Source organism: Phocoena sinus, chromosome 12, assembly GCF_008692025.1.
Source record: "Phocoena sinus isolate mPhoSin1 chromosome 12, mPhoSin1.pri, whole genome shotgun sequence".
NCBI classification, from domain to species: Eukaryota; Metazoa; Chordata; class Mammalia; order Artiodactyla; family Phocoenidae; genus Phocoena; species Phocoena sinus.
Window position 1 is genome coordinate 63,963,967 of NC_045774.1, and position 24,198 is coordinate 63,988,164.

The 24,198-nt window shown below is 38.3% G+C and overlaps 1 pseudogene; it reads right to left on the reverse strand.

Annotated features, from left to right (window-relative positions):
* Positions 1-3,265: 3,265 nt before the first annotated feature.
* The window catches only part of LOC116763315, a 42,782-nt pseudogene continuing 21,849 nt past the window's right edge, over positions 3,266-24,198 (reverse strand).

Genomic DNA, 24,198 nt, shown 5'->3' on the forward strand with positions numbered 1-24,198 from the left:
AGAAAGAAAGAAAGAGACAGAAAGGGAAGGAAGGAAGGAGGGAGGGGGGGTCTAGTTAGTCATAATCTGGTGAAATGTGTGAATTTCAAGGATTAAAAAAATACTAATTTATAAGAAGTGGAAGATCCAGCAGGAAACAAATCAATAAGGACACAGTTGAATTCAAGGATACCATCAATCAACTGGATATAATTGACATCTATAGACTGCTTCAACCAACAACAGCAGAATACACATTCACCAAGATGCCATGTTCTGGACCATAAAACATACTTTAACAAATTTAAGAGAATAAATAGAGTTCACACATTATCTGCTCTCAGACTACAGTGGGGTTAAACTAGAAATCAGTAAGAGAAAGATAACTGGAAAATCCCCAAATAAGTGGAGATTAAACAACACACTTCTAAACAACACATAGGTCAATGAAAAAAAATTCTCCAGAGAAATTTTAAAATATTTTGAGCTAAATGAAAACACTACTTATCAAAATTTGTGAGATACAGTGAAAGCAGTGCTTAGAGGAAAATATCATTGAATAAATATATTAGAAAAGAGGAAAGATCTAAATCAATAATCTGCATTTCTAGCTTGGGAAACTGGAAAAAGAAGAGCAAATTAAATCCAAAGTAAGCTGAAGAAAATAAATCATTAGAATTAGAGCAGAAATCAACAAAATTGAAAACAGAAAATCAATGGAGAAAATTGATGAAACTAAAATCTTGTTCTTTGGAAAGATTAGTAAAAAATATGTATACAACTCTAGCAGGCTAAGAAAAAAGAGGATAAAAAGTACTGTATCAGAAATGAAAGCAAAGGCCTCACTAGAGATCCTTTGGACGTTAAAAGAAAGTTAAAGGAATACTGTAAACAACTCTATGCCCACAAATCTGAAAACCTAGATGGAATGGACAAATTCCTTGAATGACCCAATTTTTCACCCAAGAAGAAACAATCTGGGTCAGTCTAAACCTATTACAGAAGTTGAATTAGCAATTAATAACTTTCCAAAACATAAAGCACCAGACCAGTGAATTCTACCAAACATTTAAGGAAGAATTTGTACTAATTCTCTAAAATCTTTTAAAGATGATAGAAACAGGGGAGGTACAATCTAACTCATTCTTTAAGGCCAGAATTACCCTAATATCAAAACCAGACAAAGACATTACCAGAAAAGAAAACTAAGACCATTATCTCTCTTGAAAACTGATGCAAAAATTCTCAACAAAATATTTGCAAATTGAATCCCACAATGTATAAAATGCATTATATACCATGACCAAGTGAGATTTTTCCCAGGTATGCCAGGTTAGCTCAACATTCAAAAATTAAATAATGTAATCAATTACATCAATAAACAAAAAAAATCATATGATTATATCATTAGATGCAGAAAGGCACTTGGCAAAATCCAACACCCATTCATGATAAAAACCCTCAGCAGACAAGGAACAGAGGATAATTTCCCCAATTTGATAAATAGTCTCATCAAAAAACCTACAGCTAACATAAAACCTTTCCTACAAGTAGAAGGCAAGGATATCCTCCCTAACCAACTCTTTTTCACCATTGTACTGGAAGTACTAGCTAATGCAATAAGAAGAGAAAAGAAAATAAAAGATATACAGCTTGGGAAGGAAGAAATAAAACTGTGTTTGTTCATAGAAGACAACTGTTTAGAAAATCCAAATGAGTGGACAAAAAAAAATGATGGAGTTAATAAGTGATTATAACAAGGTTGCAGGATACAAGGCAACATATGAATCTCCTCACATAAAGCCTGGGCACCTCTCAATTGGCTGGTTCTGCACAGGCCCCTGGGAGATTGGACTTCTTATGCTGAGAACAGGCCTCTGTTCTCTGGAAATTTAGAGGCAATTGATCAGTGCTTATGTCTCGGTATGTGTGGGTTACCTGTATCTCAGGGAGGGAGTCAGCAGCACAGAAGCTTTTCCAGCCACGAAATTTTGCACAGATATATATATCGAGATTGAAAAAAATTCTGGAAGAATTATTTCCAACAAGGGACCAAGCAAGTTTATAGTAGAGTCATGGATGAACACCTCTTAGTCCAAGAACTCCTGGGAGACTTTGAGGGTTTACCTCAGAGACCATCTCGATTTGTTCATGAAGCTTGTGAGCATTCTAAACTGATCCCCACATTCAAGGAAACCCTTTTTCTCATTTTATACAGAGCTTTCTGACTGAGCTGTGTCCAAGTCTGGCCCCTTCTATGATTATTTCCAACCCTCTAGTGAGCATCAGACCTGTCTATGCACAGATGGAGATTCCATGACCATGCTGGACTGCTGAAGAACAGCCAAGGGCTTTATTTCGTAGTTATTTGTATGGTTTCTTCACACTGCAGGAAGGTGACAATGAGGTTTGTTAGGATTACTGTGACCTTACAAACGAGGCCCAGACTAGTACTAGCAGTAATCTGGGAGCACAACCTGGGTCTTTTGTTTCCCTGCCCAGTCCATTATGTAGTTTTTTAACTCTTTCCTTTTTGAAGCTAATATATTATTGATATCCATCCAGTATTCACAGAAGAGGGAGAATGAAGGGGTTGTTAAAAAATTGTAGTTTGAACTTTGTAGCCCTATAATGAATGGGCTATTTCCTTTCTGGGTTCAATTTCAAAATGTGAACAAAAATGACTTCTTCAGTTCTAAAGTACTACTAGTACAGTAAACACTGTGCTTAATTTTTTTTGCTGACTTTTTAGGAGAATAATTTAAACAGATAGTAAGTTTGTTGCTCTTTTCAAGTAAACAACGAGAAGTCAGGTAGAATTTATCTACCAAAACATAAAAACACAAAGAAAAAAAGCAAATATATTTTAGAGGAAAAAGAAAGATAATTTTTTGTTTGTTTTTTAAGGGAAATGGTATCAACATGCCATTTATTATTTTTGTCTTCCTGAGCTAAAACCACAGCTGAAAGTAAGTTTTCTAGGACAACCTTTAGCTTGGGAAACTTCAACTATCTGTACTCAGGGACTCAATCTATCCCCAGAGGATCATCTATGGGAGGTAATGTTAATACCTAATTTCAGGTTGCTTGCTGCTTTTAACTCAATGCAGAGTCTAGTCATAGTAAAGATACAAACAATGCTTTAAATTCTGTATAAGTTCATGGATTTCATCCAATATGAATTAAGAGTTTTTGTCTTCGTTTTTAAAAGTAATAATAGGGAAGATGTTAACTTGACACTTTCTGATTACAAAAAGTAATGCCCTTATAAAATCTTCTAACTAATTCAACCACCAAGGGTGGTCAGCTGCAGTAAACCTTTCATTTCTTCAAAATGCTGCTTCTGCCAACGGAATCTCATGTTTTCTTCTTTACAAACAGGAAGTCCTTTACATTTCAATTGTAATTTCACTTACTTTGGATGGGGCACAAAATTCAGTTCAACTTCTGGCCAGTTCCTACATCTCCACTCAATGATTATATTTTCATTTGTTAACAATTCCATATATCTACGGTGATTTTCCCATCAAACATTTGTGATTTCCTTCCCTTTTCATCTTCTAATACAGCAGGAACCTTGTAAAATTTGTGCACCAAACTTTCACATTGAAGACACTATACAGCTTCTCTACAAATGTATCAAATAGTTCCATCATGTGCAATGCCACCACACTGGGAATCCTGATGCCCAATGCCATGGGAGATGAGGCCTGCAAGGTATTCTCACTCAGTCTCCTTTTAACAAGTGGCAATTCCTGAGTTGTCATAGCTTTGTTAGTAAATCATTCCCATCTTAAATTCCTTCCTACGTGCCTTCAGGCAATCTCAAAAAGCCTCCCTGCTCTTGACAGTAGCTTCCGTTTTCATAATGTCCCCATCTTTATTTTTACTCACATTTGCCTCAATGTCATCTACTTCATTTTCTTCAGAAAGGTTGAATATTTCTATCAATCCCTTGTGCTTTGCTCTAGATTCTTTAATTATACCTTTATAACCCAGTTTGATATTCAATCATAAAATGAAATAAGCTTTCCTTTCTAGCTGCTGCAGAAAACCTCACCTTCCACTTGCTTCAGCTTACTGATCTTGCAGCAGCCAGCCTATTCTCTACAACAGTGACCACCAGTAGCTCATGGAACTTCCCCTTGGACCAGCTGGTGACATCTTGCTCTGTCCATTGCCAGTCATTCATGTTGGTCTGTCCTCCCACTCCTCCATGATCCAGGGCAGGTCCCCTGCCCCACTTGGCCATGTCTGCACAGGTGCTGCAGCCTCGTTCAGATTCAACACATGATATATCCTGGAGAATGTTCTATGTGCAATTGAGAAGAATGCCTATTCTGTGTTTTTGGATGGAATGTTTTGTATATGTCTGTTAGGTCCATCTGGTCTAGTGTGTAGTTTAAGTCCAATGTTTCCTTATTGATTTTTTCATCTGGATGATCTATCAATTGTTGAAAGTAGGGTATCAAAGTCCTCTACTATTATTGTACTGCTGTCTATTTCTCTCTTCAGATCTGTTAATATTTGCCTTATATATTTAGGGGATCCAATATGGGTACATAAATACTTACAAATGTTATATCCTTTTGTTGGATTGCCTCCTTTAATATTATATAATAACCTCCTTTGTCTCTTATTGCACACTATTTTATCTGTTATAAGTATAGCTACCCCTACTCTCTTTGGGGTTTCATTTCATGGAATACCTTCTTCCATCCCTTCAGTTTCAGTCTGTATGTGTCCTTAAAGTTGAAGTCTCTTGTAGTTAGCATATATTTGAATGTTGTGTTTTTTAACCCATTCAGCTACTCTATGCCTTTTGATTGGAGAATTTAGTCCACTTACATTTAGAGTAATTGTTGAAAAGTAAAGACTTATTTCTCCATTTTATTTGTTGTTCTGTGACTGTTTTATAATTCCTTTGTTTCTTTCTTCTTCCCTTGCTCTCTTCTTTTGATATGATGATTTTCTATAGTGGTATGCTTAGATTCCCTTCTCTTTATCTTTTGTGTATTTACATAGGTTTTTGCTTTGTGATTACCATGAGGCTTACGTAAAACGTCTCATATTTATAACCGTTTATTTTAAGCTTGTTAATAAATTAACTTTGAATGCATAATAAAGCTTTACAGTTTTACTATCCCACCCATGCACACACACATTTTATAATTTTGATGTTAAAATTTACATATTTTATCTTGTGTATCCATTAACAAATTATTGTAGTTCCAGTTATTTTTAATACTTTTTTATAACTTTCATATGAAGTGATGATTAATTTACTCCATTAAAATTTTAATCAGAGTTCATTTTACTTTCAAAGGAAAATAATTCAGATATTAGAGCACGATTAAATCATGTAATTGTCCAGCTTCAATCTGTATTTATTATAAACGTCATTTAAACATTTTATTAGGTAAGTCATTTTGCAAGATTAAAAAACTATTATTTCTGATCAATATGTATTGAATTCCTAAGTAAGACTGCTCTATACTCAATTGTTTGCCCTAAATATAGACTCTATATTTAACTTAAAACTTTTATAAGGTATTTCTTTAAATTAAGAAAATTTTATATAACAAGGTATTGTTGAGATACTCAGCTATAAAATTGAGATATTGACAGTACCATTGGAATTATAATAATGGACTGAATGTGAGATTCTGAAAAAGGTGATGTTTCATGCTGAATCACCTACAGCAGCACGTATTTGCAGGGCACTTTGCCAGGTTGGATTTGCACTCCGTGACTCAGGATTCTTGATAAAGAGAACTTCCCAGTGTGGGAGAGTATAACAAAACATTTTTAATAATATGTTCTAACAAATTGAGTTTGAATTGCATGACTCATCTTTCTTTCTCTAGTCAATTTTAGATTCATTTCTTTGCAGAATCCTAGATTGTACTTAAGTGTTTCTCAAGGTCATTCATAGATTTTGGATTCCAAGGTCATAGAGACCTTGGCCTAAGTCCTGATACTATCTTTTAACAGGTTTATGAGTTCAGGAAAGTTACATAACCTCCTAAGCCTGCTTTCCCTCATGTATATAATAGAGATAATAGATAATTGTACCTGCCTCATAGGACTGGGGTGATAATTAAATAAGAAATTGCATATAAATGTTTATCTCATGCCTGATAAGTAGAAAAAAATGAATAAATGTTAGCTATTATATTATTATTATTTATTTGACAATGCCCCTTCCTCTAGTGGTTTGCATAGAGACATTGCAAATATAATCAAACTGGACCCACATTCTTAGAATTCAAAATCAGTTCCACTGTATGCTCATGTCTACACAAAGCTACTGATAGAACTGGATCCCAAAGTTGGAATTCAAACCAGAAGATCTGCTTTGTTGTGTATATGACAATGTACACAAATGTCTTTTCACAGACCTACCTTTCAGCTGTGTTTAGCTTCTATAATACAGATACAAACTAATTTAGACTTTGTTGCAATATAGATTGCATAGGCAGCATGATTTGAAGCAATTGGAGTAGGTGGCTTTTGAGAAAGCTAAGCCGAAATGAAATGTATTTCATTATGGGTTTATTCTTGAGATGCAAAATATTTTAGGAAGACTAAGTCTTGATGTATTAACTTCTGCATTTGCCCCTTTTAGTTTTCAGTTTCAAGGCAGGCCCAGCTGGGAATATCAAAAAGGAAATGCCCATCTTATGTGTACACCCTGTGTGGTACCTTTGACTGTACAAAGGTATTTGTTTTAGAGAGGATAATTAAACTGTCCCTATCCAATGTCTCTTGCACATTACATATGCGCATTTTTACAAAGGAAAAAACAAAACCTGACTGCAAAGCATAATTATAAATGGTAATAGTTACATTTTCATCATACGTATGCAATAAATAAGTCTGTCAAATCTAGAATTTGGAATTTGTCGTGTGCTTCCCTCCTGTACTGGTATATTTATTTTGCTCCTCTGCTAATGAGGCTAGCTTTAGATAGCCATGAGCATCAGTCTCAAATAAAAATTAAAAGTCAGTATATTACATTTCTCCTTCTGTTCTTTCTGCATATTACATTGCTCCATAAGCTCATTGATGCTGGAATTCTATCTCTCCTTTGGCACAATTTTCCTCTGTGGTATGATGCTATGAATATTTATGATACAATAAAACAATATAATAATAGGCATTTCCTAAACTTGTGCTGCATATATCTTCAGACAGGAGCTGGGAGGGCCAAACCTGTTAACTCCCACTGGAGAAGATCTTTATGTCCTGTGAAATAGATGGCTGTCCCAAAGACCTTCACTTCCACGTGAGTTAAATGGCTTCTGTACTGAAACATTCCGAGAAGAATTTTTTCTTCTTCCATATATAGTTTGGACTCTCATCATCTCTGAAATATTGCCAGATTTTCCTTACATTGAGTAGGCATCAATTGATATCCTTATTCATCCTTCCTGTGTCAACCACTACAATTCATTCTTTTATAGCCACCTTAAATCTTTAGTCTCTAAAATTCCAGGGTCCAGAATACTCTGAGCAGACTATTATCTTGCTCAGTGAAGCGGTACTGCTTCATCCTCACTCATCCTCCATCACTTAACTGACTGGATTTCTTTTCGTTTATAAATTTAACTCAAATTGTTTTCTTTTTTCAAATATTTGCCAAACTTTCTCATTCCAGCCAATTTTCCCAGCTTGATACCTGCTTAGCTACATATAATGCTCCTAATCTGTGACTTTGGATATTTCCCCATGTCAGTCCCTGCAGTCATTCTTCTTATCTATGTTATTAATATGGTTAGAATTCATTCCATTTCCCATTAATAATTACTGGAAAAACAGGTTTTTTTATTTTATCAACTATTAAAGAAATTCTGACGTTCATATTATATGAATATCCTGATATTTTTATTGTAAAACTTCTTGGAATTATTTTAAAGCTATAAGATACCTCAAAAACACTTCTTCAACGTTTTGGGGGGGGGGAGAGTGTGTGTGTGTGTGTGTGTCTGTGTGTGTGTGTGTGTAAGAGAAAGAGACAGAGACAGAAACAAAAACATAGACAGAAAATGCACTTCAATACATTTTTACAGGGGAACGTTTTTGGGAGACAGTTATCCACAAGTTTCTCACGTTTCTGCATGCCTTGTGAGCAGAGGCACAGGCCTTTGTTCTGGACTATTATTTCAAGGATGTTAGTATAGCAAACAGCCTCAGGAGATAGAGGTAGTTTCTGCCTCTGGAGCAAAAGGCAGTTTTATTTTTTGTTTTGTTTCTTTGTTTTTGTTGTTCTTGTTTGTTTATATCACTGCCCAGTATAATGGAAACATGTTTATCTTTGGTTAAAACGTAGGCATGTTTTCTACCTATTACAGAGGGCTTGGTTTCTCTAACTCATGTTTTGTGTCTTGTACTGTAACCCACTACATGTTCAGATGTCAGCTGAACCTCTTCGTGCCACCCTATGGGAATTGGAGCTTGGGGAACCAGTGTAAACACTGACAGTCTTGCTATTACTGTCATTGGAAATAAGAAAGTCCTTTGTCTCCTATCCCAGGGGTTTATTTTTTATTTATTTATTTTTTGCCTTCTCTGAGTATCTATGAAAGAGAGGCAGAATAACTTGCTAGTCAGGTAAAATCTCAAACCCCTCCATTGTCCTGAGAGATGGGATGCTGGTGGAGACATGGCTTTCTGCAAGAATAAAGATAAGGGTCTCATGGCTGATTAACAGGAGAAGAGGGAAGTTAGAAGAGGGAAGTTTATGTGAGAAGATCCAGTGGGTATAAAAAGTCCTCCATTTTATTTTATTTTACTTAAGAGGAATTGTGGAGATGATTTCAGGCCAAGCACTAGGAAGTAGATGTAAAGACAATTTCAAATGATGCCCTAGGTATTGCTAATTCTTTTGTAAGAGGGGAAACTGAAGGCTCTCATCCACTGATCATCCTCAGGCCTATTTCTTTGCATTAACTGGTACTAGGACTTGTCCTCGAGTTCGATGGCAGAAAGTTCTACCACCATTCATTAAAAAGAGATGTGCTGATGGGCTTTCCTGGTGGTGTAGTGGTTGAGAGTCCGCCTGCCGATGCAGGGGACGCGGGTTCGTGCCCCAGTCTGGGAAGATTCCACATGCTGCGGAGCAGCTGGGCCCGTGAGCCATGGCCACTGAGCCTGCGCGTCTGGAGCCTGTGCTCCGCAACGGGAGAAGCCACAACAGTGAGAGACCCGCGTAAAGCAAAAAAAAAAAAAAAAAAAAGAGATGTGCTGAGGAAGAGTAGAGTAGAGGCAACTTCATGACCACTGAGAGTAGAAAGCAGGCAAGCCATTAGAATTTTGGTTAGTTGGCTGGGTAGATGAGACACGGGAAATAATGCCTGACTTGGGCATATAATACCTATTAAGGAAGAATGGCGATAGAAGGGTGGTCTTGTGACTTAGTGCCTTCTGCAGTCTAGCATGCCAACATTAGATGTTTTCAGAGACGACAATAAATGGTCTCAGGGCTTTGTGCAGGGGGTCCTAGCTACTATGAGGGAGCTTTGGCCCTTTCAGGTAGATTTCCATGAGAAAGAAAACTCCTTTGGGAAAGCAGCATTGATATGGATTTGTGCTCTTACTGCCTTGGGTGAGCTTTACAATGCTGATGAAAGTGACCCACTAATGAGTAAGAAATGGACCCAAAGAAGCCTAGTAAATTTTTTCAGTAAGCAATGTCACCTTGGAAAACTCCCCTAGGCCTTACATTGAAACTGGGAAAGAACTTAAGTTGTTATTTTGATAATGGAACTTCAGATGTCCTAGATTAAGGTGGAATAAAAAAAGTCTCCACTGCATATGTCACATCCAAACAATCCAAAGGGAATAAATCCACAGCCTCGACCAGAAAGCAGTGTGACTATGGCAGTTGGATCAAAGGTTCCTCAAAGCTAAAATAGCTGGTGTCGGTATGTGTAATCTTGGTGCTCATATATGGCTTTGGATGGACTGAAAACATTGGAGGTTCATTTAGTTGAGCTGTATGTAGACACCACTCTGCTCACAATGGAAAGTAAACATGACTTGCTTTCTGATTCCTCCAGGCTCTCTCATTCCGCCCTCTTCATTAACCTGTCTTCAGCCACTTTAAAGGGAAAGATGATTTTGGATGAGTTCTAGGTGTCCCTTGACTCCATGAAAAACCAAAGGCCATATGCTTCCATCTAGATTTTCAGGGGAATTTGGAGGAAGGAAAAAATTCAAATGTGTATAATTCTGTTGGAGAAAGGTCCCAAGTCACAATCCCTCCTGATTCTGTAGTTCAAGGGATACCCAGATTTAGGTAATGAGGTTTGGGCTGGGTACACATTAGGGAAGGGGAGTTAGTATGTCTTGTGGATGGGGCCCTTTGGGTCAGTTCAATGTACTGTTGTGATTTCTGCTCCTGAATGTACAATTTTATTAATTTATATGTGTTTACTGAATCCAGAGTGGATTCTCCCAATTAGGAAGTGTCACATATAGAAAATTGTTAGTGGGACATGTAAACCAGATCCTCTGCCTGTCTCCTCCAAGGTGGTCCATCAGAAGTGATGTATAATCCAAGGACGACAAGTGGAAATCACAGTCTCAAGGTCTTAAAGATAGCAAGGATAGGTTGCAATACCACCACAACAGCCCTGTGTGGCCAGTGAAAAATAATAATGGGAGATGGAGGCTTATAGTGGATTATTGGCAACTGAGTCTTGTTGTTGCTACTATAGCCCCACAGATGATTTCCATTACACCTACTGATGTCACTTGGTATGCTGTGTTAAACATTGGCAAAACTTTATTTTCTATCCCACTGGCACCTGAGGATCAAGACCGGTGTAGCTCCATGCAGCAAGGCCTCCAGTATGCATTTGCAGTACTCCCCTGGGGGTACCCACGCTCCCCTGACATTTGCCTTCAGGGGGGTGGCCTAGGTAACATTAATGTCTCTACTTTATGGAATCTGAAGTCTTCACTAAATAGATGACAGCCTGCAGGTTCGCAACTTTGAAGCCTCAGTGTAAATGGTCTTGACTTCAGTGTTATTACATTTCTCCCAGCAGAAGTGGCTGATAAACCCCAACAAAATTTAGAGACGTGCTAGCCAAGGAGTGTCTTGAGACTACGTAAGTGTATATCAAAGCTCTCAACCCCTCTGGCAATCAAGGAAAAACTGTCTCTTGGCCCCTCCTCAAAGAGAGATCCAACAATTTATAGAACTCTTTGAGTATTGAAGACTGTACATGTCTCGAGTGGGCATTCTACTTGGAACATGATATTGGCTAGTTCACAAATATGCATCCTTTGAATGGGACCCAGACCAAAACTGTGGGTTGGAAGCTATCAAGTGAGCTTTGCATGATCTCTACACAAATGACCTCTGTGACTGATGATATTGCTGATTGGAATCTCTGGCAAAGGGAAGCACCATACATCCAGAGATGCCTCTTGCAACAGTGACATAGTTAAATCATAAAGATAACGACCACTTGGTTGAGAACATTGTTTGCCAAGATCCTCTACAGTAGCCCACACTGGCCAAAGTGAGGGAAATAAGGGAGCTCTGTAAGTTCTATTAAATTGCCTTTGTCACTTTTGCACTTCTGCACCTATCCCTTCTGAGTGTGAGCAGTGGATAATTGAAAAAGGTGAAGTTATAGCTACTGTAATGGGACACAGATATTTTATGGCAGTGGAGGAAGAGCATCACCCTGGAACTGGAGAGGGAACATCTTACACTCCGGGAGACATGGATGAGAAAGGAACATTAATACTTTTTTTTCTTTCAGACCATCCCTGGAGTCTTCCTCAAGATAAAAGCCCTCATGTATCTCTGTCAAACTAATGAGCACTTAAATTTAACTGATTTCAGGATCTGTTCTCCCCCACCAGGCAGCTCTGGTCACCATTGGATTGCCATTCCTCTTAAAATTACCAGAAGCCTATCAAAGGGGCAGATGATGGCCGTGGTCCCTACACTTCACAGTACAATTCCTGTCAACACCTTTAGTATCTGCTTCACCCCTATGCCAAGTACGGTAGTTCAGTGATGCTACAGAGTGGATAAAAGCCACCCAGCTGATGATGCAGAAAAGTAGGACAGAGCAGGCTGACTGTCCTCAGACATTACCTTCAAAAACAATAACTAGATTCAATCGTTCAAACTAAACTGAGAAACATAAGATCTACTAGCTGGTTATGAGGCCACATTGGAGCAGAGTCAACGTGTGCTACTGGATGATGTAGACTCCCCCCGCCCCTTCAGTGGCCCCAATAGCACTTTCTTTTTAGGGATACCACTAATGTCTTGTGTGGAAACCAAGCATTAGCTTATTTCTCTCCCCCAAATGGTGATTATAACCTTAGGAGTGGTCACAAGAGACCTCCAAGTTTTTAAGGAAATACTCCTAGAGAATAACATAGCCCTTAGATGACTGTGCCATCTTCCCAAAATGATTACTTGGGGAAGCTTTCCAGAAAGGGAACTGATTTGTACTTGCACCCACCTTGCAGTCAGTTTTCCCTACAATGTGAGTTGTCCAACTAGAAAAGGTGACACAAAATTTGTCTTTGATATTAGTTGAGGTGATCAAAGACACTGCCTCAGTCCTGGAATGTATTCAGGTTAGTAGTAACTCAGTGATCAGGCTTGTGACAGATGATATTGCCCTTAAATTTTCTCCTTGAGTGCCAAGGTAGAGTCTTGTGTAATCTCTAAAACTCCTGCTGTACCAGACTAAGGCCATAGGCCAAGTTGAAGGGTCAACGTGGAAATTTAAGGAGAAAAACACCTCGATTTCTGAGGCAGATCCAGATGGTTTGTGAGATCTGCTCAGCTGGTTGGGTCTGGGACAGTTGATGTTAATACTGCAAATTTCCGCATACTGCAGCTCAGAGCCCTATTGATATCAGCCTTTAAAATGTAGTGTGCGCCAAATGGAACATATTTAGCCCTAATCTCTATCAGCCAGATTAATCAATGTGGCTGACACAGGGCTATGCTCAGAGGAAAAATTTTCCAGATGCCAAGACAGTGTTGGATGGAGAGGTGGATATCATTAGAAGACACGTCTCCATAGGTCTTGCCTGTTTATTCCTCAGTATGACAAAGATAGTGTTTCTCTTGGAGGCAAAGATCAGGCAGGTTTACTGCCCATTATAAAAGATTCAGTTTCCCTAAGGTTGGAATCCCACTCCTGGAATACAAACCATTGTGTGTGTGCAGGCACTTGGCTCATTTCACATTGTCCTATGGGGCACCAGCATAAATGCTGACAACTGGTATTGCTGTGACTAATAAAGTCCTTTATTCCTGCAGTCTCCTGTCTTCTGCCAGCAGCCACGAAACTGCGGCAAGCTAATTTGCAACACAGGTAGAGTACGTCTCAGACCCTTCTAAATTTTTGACGTGTATAATATTGCTAATGTATACTAATTATAATTTCAGTTACACTAAGGAGAGTAGGAGAAAAAAAATCCTTAGTCTACAGATCTTGTAGCTAACATTTTCAAGGCATACTGGGCTTTAATTAAGTGAATAAATGAATGTGATTAAATAGAAGGCAATTCAGCACTGAAGAGAACTTCTGATTTCCACTAAGAGGATTTATTTTAATATGTTGGAGAAATTGACGAAGGGTATAGAAAATGCCCGGTGACACAAATTCTGCTTTGACATTTGTAGATGGTTCTATGTCTGTGGATTGTTTACATGAGAACCTTGCTCTAAATGAATTCACTCCTTTTCTGGAGTGCGGGGTGAGTATGCTGCTCCCAGGCCAACCTGCTGGCACCTCCTAGGAATGACATAACAGGTTACAATACCCTCTAACTGAATTCTAGGCAATGAAACATATTGATAATCAGAACACTAGAACATCTGAAGATGATCCATTACTGAGTAGATGGGTATATGTTAATATAGTGTAAATCCGGAGTCATATGAATCAGATACATTTCTAAATTAGTTTTGACTTCATACATTAGAAGTAGCGGGGGGAGCTTATTGAAAACTTTAAAAGTATATACAATATCTAACTAATGGATTTGCTAATAGTTGTTCTCTGACCATGGACATGAATCTAGCATTTTACATGTCATTCACATGAAGTTCAAAATGCCAGGTAGCCAAGAAATAGAAAACCATTATCCATTTGGAGTCAGTTATTTAGCCATGCCTCAAGCATGAGTTGTTTAGTGAAAAATAACTAAGAATGGTAGGTCAAATCTTAAGGAACCATCTTTTTCTATAATGCCTTATTCTTATAGCAACATGGATTAACACTTGTAATTCTACAATTCTGTTCAGAAATGTGTGAGGGAAAATGTACTTGGGAAAAAATACTCAAAATTTTCTTCTTTGCTGGTATGAGAAAAAGGTGCTGAGGGTAGGGAAAAGTTATTAGTTTGCTATTACTCAATCCTTGCTGAGCACAGAACATAAAATAGGAATAAAGAAAGGAAGTCAGCTCTCCAATCCCAGCTGCAGGCTGATGAATCACTTAGTGATTAATTGTTGCTACTAGTAATTGAAATAGTCATATTTCAGAGAAGGAAAAAAAAAGTATTTGGTCTCTAAAATGTTTTTTCCTAAAACTATCATTGCTGACATATTAAGGACTTTTAAAAAGGAGATATAAAGATCTTAATGTAAAGCTAAAATGAATATAACTCCCAAGATTGACCCAACATCTGGCATCAGGTTTTGAAAAACTTTCCTCTGGCCGTCAAAATCAGTCATCCCCTTTACAATAACCAGCCCTCTGCTTAAAGGAGCTCCAGAGACGGGCGCGAGCCGCGGCTATCAGCGCGGACCCCAGAGACGGGCTGGAGACGCTAAGGGCTGCTGCCGCCACCAAGAAGCCTGTGTGCGAGCACAGGTCACTACCCCCACCCCCCTTCCGGGGAGCCTGTGCAGCCTGCCACGGCCAGGGTCCCGTGATCCAGGGACAACTTCCCCGGGAGAACACACGGCGCGCCTCAGGCTGGTGCAACGTCATGCCGCCCTCTGCCGCCGCAGGCTCACCCCTCACTCCGGGCCCCTCCCTCCCCCCCGGCCTGAGTGAGCCAGAGCCCCCGAATCAGAGGCTCCTTTAACCCCGTCCTGTCTGAGCAAAGAACAGACGCCCTCAGGCAACCTACACGCAGAGGCGGGGCCAAATCCAAAGCTGAACCCCAGGAGCTGTGCGAACAAAGAAGAGAAAGGGAAATCTCTCCCAGCAGCCTCAGGAGCAGTGAATTAAATCTCCACAATCAACTTGATGTACCCTACATCTATGGAATACCTGAATAGACAACGAATCATCCCAAATTGAGGAGGTGGACTTTGGGAGCAAGATAGATTATTTTTTCCCCTTTTCCTCTTTTTGTGAGTGTGTATGTGTATGCTTCTGTGTGAGATTTTGTCTGTATAGCTTTGCTTTCACCATTTGTCCTAGGGTTCTGTCCATCTGTTTTTTGGTTTTTTTTTTTTACTTTAAAAAATTTTTTTCTTAATAATTAGTTTTATTTTTTATTTTAATAACTTTATTTTAATTTATTTTATCCTCTTTCTTTCTTTCTTTCTTTCTTTCTTTCTTTCTTTCTTTCTTTCTTTCTTTCTTTCTATTTTTTCTCCCTTTTATTCTGAGCCATGTGGAAGACAGTCTCTTTGTGCTCCAGCCGGGCATCAGGGCTGTGCCTCTGACGTGGGAGAGCCAACTTCAGGACACTGGTCCACAAGACACCTCCCAGCTCCACGTAATATCAAACGGTGAAAATCTCCCAGAGATCTCCATCTCAACACCAACACCCAGCTTCACTCAACGACCAGCAAGCTACAGTGCTGGACACCCTATGCCAAACAACTAGCAAGACAGGAACACAGACCCATCCATTAGCAGAGAGGCTGCCTAAAATCATAATAAGGCCACAGACACTCCAAAACACACCACCAGACGTGGACCTGCCCACCAGAAAGAAAAGATCCAGCTTCATCCACCAGAACACAGGCATTAGTCCCCTCCACCAGGAAACCTACACAACCCACTGAACCAACCTTAGCCACTGGGGACAGACACCAAAAACAACGGGAACTACGAACCTGCAGCCTGCAAAAAGGAGACCCCAAACACAGTAAGATAAGCAAAATGAAAAGACAGAAAGACACACAGCAGATGAAGGAGCAAGGTAAAAACCCACCACACCTAACAAATGAAGAGGAAATAGGCAGGCTACCTGAAAAAGAATTCAGAATAATGATAGTAAAGATGATCCAAAATCTTGGAAATAGAATAGAGAAAATGCAAGAAACATTTAACAAGGACCTAGAAGAACTAAAGAGGAAACGAGCAATGATGAACAACACAATAAATGAAATTAAAAATACTCTAGGGCTTCCCTGGTGGCGCAGTGGTTGAAATTCCGCCTGCTGATGAAGGGAACACGGGTTCGTGCCCTGGTCCGGGAAGATCCCACATGCCGCGGAGCAGCTGGGCCCGTGAACCATGGCTGCTGAGCCTGCGCGTCCGGAGCCTGTGCTCCACAACGGGAGAGGCCACAACAGTGAGAGGCCCATGTACCGCCAAAAAAAAAAAAAAATACTCTAGAAGGGATAAATAGCAGAATAACTGAGGCAGAAGAATGGATAAGTGACCTGGAAGATAAAATAGTGGAAATAACTACTGCAGAGCAGAATAAAGAAAAAAGAATGAAAAGAACTGAGGACAGTCTCAGAGACCTCTGGGACAACATTAAATGCACCAACATTTGAATTATAGGGGTCCCAGAAGAAGAAGAGAAAAAGAAAGGGACTGAGAAAATATTTGAAGAGATAATAGTTGAAAACTTACCTAATATGGGAAAGGAAATAGTTAATCAAGTCCAGGAAGCACAGAGAGTCCCATACAGGATAAATCCAAGGAGAAATACGCCAAGACACATATTAATCAAACTATCAAAAATTAAATACAAAGAAAACATATTAAAAGCAGCAAGGGAAAAAACAAATAACACACAAGGGAATCCCCATAAGGTTAACAGCTGATCTTTCAGCAGAAACTCTGCAAGCCAGAAGGGACTGGCAGGACATATTTAAAGTGATGAAGGAGAAAAACCTACAACCAAGATTACTCTACCCAGCAGGGATTTCATTCAGATTTGATAGAGAAATTTAAACCTTTATAGACAAGCAAAAGCTGAGAGAGTTCAACACCACCAAACCAGCTTTACAACAAATGCTAAAGGAACTTCTCTAGGCAAGAAACACAAGAGAAGGAAAAGACCTACAATAACAAACCCAAAACAATTAAGAAAATGGGAATTGGAACATACATATGTATAATTACTTTAAATGTAAATGGATTAAATGCTCCCACCAAAAGATACATTTACCAGCCCTCTTATTTTCCTGTATAGTTTTCATTTCAGTAGAGTTTGCTGTATAGAGAACACAGCATAATGTAGAACACAAAACAACGAAAAACTATTTAATATATATTGCCTCTTTTTCCAAAAAGCCAGTGAATTCACATTTACTGCCCCCAAAATGGTGTTTAAACTTTTTAATTAATGTTAATGTGAGTCAATGGACAGACGTTATCACGTTCTGAGTTCTGGATGTGTGTGATCGTGTGTCAAGAATCTGGGGATGGGGCTTCCGTGGTGGCGCAGTGGTTGAGAGTCCGCCTGCCGATGCAGAGGATACGGGTTCGTGCCTTGGTCCGGGAAGATCCCACATGCCGTGGAGCGGCTGTGCCCGTGAGCCGTAGCCGCTGAGCCTGCACGTCCGGAGCCTGTGCTCCGCGACAGGAGAGGCCACAACAGTGAGAGGCCAGCGTACCGCAAAAAAAAAAAATAATAATAAATGTGTTTTGTTTTAGTCCACTACGTGTAGGGTACTGTGTTACCCAGTACTGCTAAAAGAGAGAAGAGACTGACAATACATAATTAAACAAATATTTGCTTTTTCTTCCTGACAGGAAATGAAGCATTCTATTAAGAAACATAAAACAGGACTTGATAGCGAGCTGCCAAGGAGGTGGTAGAGAAGTGTTTGCATTGGGTGGTCAGAGAAGGCTTGCTGAGGAGGTAACATTTGAACAGAAAAGGAAGTTAGAGCACTGAATAGGTCACAGTGAGGAACCATGAACATCAGAAAAAAAATAATCCCCCAGTGTTTCATAATAGGTTATAATCGGCATGTCCAAAATCAAATTCCCATCTCTATATTGGCATCAATAGAGAAGGCTCTTCACCATCTTTTCTTTTGTCTGTATTACTATTTGTATTTTAAAATGAGTTCATACACCATCTTCCTCAGAAAGGCCTGAGTTCTAACCTGAGCCAGTATCCTCTTCTACATCATCATTGCCAACGCATCTTCTTCTGGGAGAGTTGGAACATTTTATACAGCTTGTTTCTTCTTACCCCAAACTTAAAGCTCGTTTTGACCTTTCTAATCTCACAATATATATATTGTAGGTGAAACGGCAGTACTTTCTTTCCTCTATTTACATTACATTCACTATCCTTTCTTTTATTTTTATTTTATTATTATTTTTTTAATTGCCTGTTGGATCCCAGCTTAAGCACATCACCAAAATTCAGATTAAATCAAAAAAAGGTTTTTTTTCCCTCCCCTTTGGCCAATGGCTGCTTAATCTGTCACTGAAAAGTAACAACAAAACAAAGCTTTTATCAACCAGAAAATGTACTGTGCTTCCTTTGGGAAGGTAAACAAGACAGCAGATATAGAAGCCTCACTCAGAGGGGGAAAAAAGAAACTGAAGGATTTTAAGAGTAACACCTGTCAAATGGAGCAGTAATGTGTACTGCTTGACAAAATAGGCTGGTGACTGTCAAAATAAATAATAAACCTTCCAGCTCTGACTAATGATAGAACTACACCGAAGACTTGAGGGAAGCATCCAACAAAATGCAAAATTGAAAGGAAAATTGGAACAATCGGCACAGCCTCCCAGCAGCGACATTTCAAGTAATTTTGGAAAAACTCAGACCATTCACCAGGTTTCATGGCAGATGGAAAAGTTCCAAAAACTCTTCTGATTGAGCATTCCTGTTTTGTTAGGAAATCACATCTATTCTGAAGGAGTGCCAAGAAGCTGGTTTCTGCTTTTTCAATACAGAAACAATCTTGCCGTGACTGTGGCGTTCTCTGTGCAGACATTCAGCTGACTGCCAATAATATCAGGAGGAGTGGGCAGAGCTGTAGCCCTTTGTAGGCAGAGTGGGGCAAATGGCAGAAAAGGCAGAGATCCAGGGAAAGGCCGTTTCTGATTCCTTTCTACGTCCATTGCTTCCCAGTTGAGGTACCTAGTTTTCTTTTTCCATAGCTGCTTAGAGGATCATCTTATTTTTCCTTTCCAGAAAGCCAGATTTTCTAACGCGATTACAAAGAAAACTGCCCAAGAGTCTGCAGATAATGTTATGACCCTTTCCAGGGGCAGTTTCATTTAAACAAATTGTTTTGTGGAGGCCCCAAAACCCTTGATACATTTCTGCTCTAAAATTTAATAATACATCAAAAGTGGAAGAATATATTGTTCGTGGAAGAATTTTAAGCATCTCAAAAACATAGTTCTGCAAAAGCCATCTTGCTTCAGAAATTATCCACTTATGCCTCAAGTTCTTAGTGGCAGAGGTGAGGGCTGGTTTGTCCCTCCGCCTGACTCCTTTAATTGTATTTTTGTTCCCAGGCAAAGCTATTTGCTGGGCTCCCAAAGTCAAAGTGAAAGAGAGAGAAGGTAAAACACTAAACAGAGTTATCATCTCCCAAGGAGGGGCCACTTCTAGATATTATTTAGCCTACATTAACATGACTTGCTTTCTCATTTAATTTTATTTATTTATGTTCTTCCATTATTTATTCCTCCTTTATCTGTTTCATGCATTATATTTATTGACTCTAGTTCCAAATATGTTTTTCATAAGAATTCGATTCTAAGTAAACAGTTTTGAGATGTGAAACAAGCAAAACATCAAATCTAAAGGCATACATTTAGTACTTGTTTCTTTCCAGCCAAAATTATTTCCTAAAATCTGCAATTAAAAAAAAACCTGACCATTTAATTTATTTTAAACATTATCTTGGAGAGTTATACTAGTCTAAAATCTGCATTCTATATTATTTTGATAGCCATATTTATCGCAGCAAATATCAAGAATACTCAGATTACAGAATGAATATCTGAACTCAGGACCATACCAGATATATGAGTAGCAAGTAATTGTCAAGATGTGTCATAAGTGAAGTGAAAGGTTGGTTCCCTCCAATAACCATGACTCACAAATGGACAGGAATCAGGATGTTTTGGCTTTTTACCTAGTGATTTCAACATTCTAGGATGATTTTATTCACCAGTCCTTTTGCTTGATCCATCCTACTCTAATAGAGGGTGACCCAACCCAGTCACCATCATGTCCAAGGAATCCTGCACTTCCTGCAGCAGTTATTCTGCTTGGCAGGACTGTCTTCTCTAAAACCTTCTCTGCTCATTATTCTTGCTGCCTCTGCAGGGTCAGTAGTGTGTCTGCCAGTAAAGTGTTGTCTCCTTCCATTTCCTATTCCCATAACCACAAAAAGTAGAAGCAGTTCCCCAGTTGAGGAAAGAGCATTTGTCCATTAATAACCACACTAGTCTAGCAGTGAAATCCCCTGCTGATGCTCTAGTCATTTTTAACTTGGACTACTATAACCACATTCTGTGCTGTCTCCAAGGTTTTATTCTTCTTTCCAGTTTAAAATGATCTGCATTCTGCAGATCAAATCATTTTCTAGATGGACTTAAGTTATGCCCGTGGGGAGAAAGAGTCTGGGCTTGACAATGTTGCACATAGGGAGTGTGGTGTGGAATGGGGAGATGTGTGTCTAAAAGGGGTATTTAAATACACCATATGATGACAGGGACCCAGCTTCATAGTTTTTTTGCATTCCAGGAATCAGGAACTCTCAAGATCTTATTACAATTTTAATGACTACATTTGACAAATTATGGGAATTTGCTCTGCCTGTGTCCCAGCTTATTACATAGTATTTAAAAATATTTTGTGTACAGCAAAATGATTTGACTTACATACATCATGAAATGATTACCACAATTTGTTTAGTGAACATCCATCATCTCTTACAGATACAAAATTAAAGAAATAGAAAAAACTGTTCTCCTTGAGAGGAGAACTCTTAGGGTTTCCTCTCTACACAACTTTCATATAGAACATACAGTACAGTTGATTATATTCATCTTGTTGTATGTTACATTCCTAGGACTTATTTATCTTATAACGTGACGTCTGTAACTTTTGACTACCTTCATCCAATTCCCCTTCCCCTTCCCCCCACCTCTGGTAACAAATCTGATCTCTTTTTCTATGAGTTTGTTTGTTGTTTTTGAAGTATAATTGACGTACAGCACTCTGTTAGTTCCTGTTACACAACATAGTGATTTGACATTTCCATACATCTCAAAATAATCATTACAATAAGTCTAGTTACCATCAGTCACCATACAAAGATATTACATAATTATTGACTGTATTCCCCACATCTTACATTTCATACTGGTGACTTATTTATTTTGCAACTGGAAGTGTGTACCTCTTAATCTCCCTTACCTATTTCCCTCACCCTCTCACCCCCCTGTTTGTTCTCTGTATCTGTAATTCTGTTTTTGTTTTGTTATGTTTGTTCATTTGTTTTTTAGATTCCACATATAAGTGAAATCATATAGTATTTGTCTTTCTCTGTCTGACTTATTTCACATAGCATAGTACCCTCTAGGTTCATCCATGTTTTTGCATATGGCAAATTTCATTCTTTTTTATGACTGAGTAATATTCCATTGTATATAATACCACATCTTTATCCATTCATCGACTGATGGGCCCTTAGGTTGCTTCCATGTCTTGGTGTTGTAAATAATGCTGCAATGAACATAGGGTACATATGTCTTTTCTAATTAGTGTTTTCCTTTTTTTGGATAAATACCCAGGAGTGGAATTGCTGGATCTTATGGTAGTTCTATTTTTAATTTTTTGAAGAATCTCCATACTGTTTTCCATAGTGGTTGCACCAATTTACATTCCCACTAAAAGTGCAGAAGGGTTCCCTTTTCTCCACACCCTCTCCAGCACTTGTTGTTTGTTGTCTTTTTAATAATAGCCATTCTGACAGGTGTGAGGGGATATCTCACTGTGGTTTGATTTGCATTTCTCTGATGATTAGTGATGTGGAACATCATTTCGTGTCCCTGTTGACCATGAATATGTCTAACTTAGAAAAATGTCTATTCAGATTCTCTGCCTATTTTTTAATCAGGTTGTTTTTTTATGTTGAATTTTATGAGTTATTCGGTGTATTTTTGATATTAACCCTTTATCTGATATATTGTTTGCAAGTATATTCTCCCATTTAGTAGGTGGAATTTTTGTTTTGTTTCTTTCACTAAAAAGCCTTTTAGTTTGATGTAGTTTCATTTGTTTATTTTTGCTTTTGTTTCCCTTGCCTGAGGAGACAGATCCAAAAAAATACTACTAAGACCTATGTTAAAGAGCGTACTACCTCTGTAGACCTTAAACTTATACAGTGCTGTATGTCAATTATATCTCAATAAAACTGGAAGAAAAAAACAATAACATTTTTTAAATGTAATAAATAAATAATAAATTAATAATTGAGAAAGCATCCATAATACAGGAAACATTGTAAGACCTGAATGTAAGGCAAAGCTCTTATATTAAAGGGTAATTTGGGGAGAAATCTGCCTTACATTTATTTATTATCAGATGAAACAAACACATAGGTTGTGTGTGACATGTAGCAGATGCTCAATAAATGTGTTTCCTTCCATAAGCCGTATATATATATATATATATATATATATATATATATATATATATATGGTGTTTGTGTGTGTGTGCGCAACTTTTGCAAGCTGGAAAGCCACCAAGGAGTACTGCCATTGTTTAATAACTTCCTCTTGGATGCAGCCAAATCAGCAGAGTCAATTTTTAAGAAACTCCTTGAGCAATAGGTACGTTGTCCACCAAAATCTGCAGATAAGAAAAGAGTAAAAGCAAGAGCAGCATGAGACAGTGATAGAAAAAGAGCAATTGTTTGCTACCCCTGGACATTGTTTAATTTCCTGGCATCCTAGACATTTTTGTGGCTTATAGTTTAGAATTACTATAGCCCTCTAAGAAAGAGTTAATTCATTACCAAATGGTGAGCCATTTCCTGTCTACTCAATTGTAGAATCAGAGTCAGCTCTATTTTATCAAAGGAACATTGGCTGTCACCCAGCATTAATCACTTTCAGAACAATTATGATTTATTTTAGACATAAGGCTATGGATCTCTATTTCCAGATTCCATTTTGGCAACTTTGAGCCTTACCTCTTATGTAAGATTATTGCTGAAAACAGTGCTTCTCTAAATTGTCTTCCTTCACTTTTTTTGTCTCTAAAAAAAAATTAACTACATTCAAGCTAGTGAACTGATGTGAGACCAATGCTAGCTCAAATATTGTTTGCATATAATCCTACACAGATGTGGAGCCAATAGGGAGCTAGATCACTGTGTGCTTTTATACGTCTTTTAGTTAAGTTAAAAATCCAAAAGCTAAATCTTGTGTTCTGGGACAACATGTGAATTTGACATTTCCTGGAGGCTATTAGAACCATAAACCAATGAATAGACTATATTCATCCATTTAAGTGGTTTGTGACTGTGAAAGACTAAATATTTACAGTGTGTTTTATCCTTAGATACAATATAATGATATCATCATTTTAATAGCTCTTTACTCAAATGTGGCTGCATCCCACTTAGATTTTAGAGACATGCATTTAAAATAGTTTGGGTCTCATTAACCATTTGAGTAAGGCCCAAGAATGACAAAATATATAGCAAGAGTTCAAGGCGTTGAAATTATGATCTTAGTTTTGATTTGTCTTCCCTCCTGGGTCTTGCACTATTTACCAAACTTTGCTCTAAATGTTCAGATAAGAAGATATATTTGTTCACACACAGTTAGTCAGAAGAAGGTTACTAACAGATCCCAGGCATCTGCATACAAATACAGGGCTACGCACACAAATAGGGATTGGGCAATGGAATGTGAATGAACCAGGACAAAACTGTGGCAGCCACTATGAAAGCAATGAAAGCAATGTGGCCCACTGCAAGCTGCATGAATGACCTTGTTGTATATAGGAAAATATAGTATTATCTCA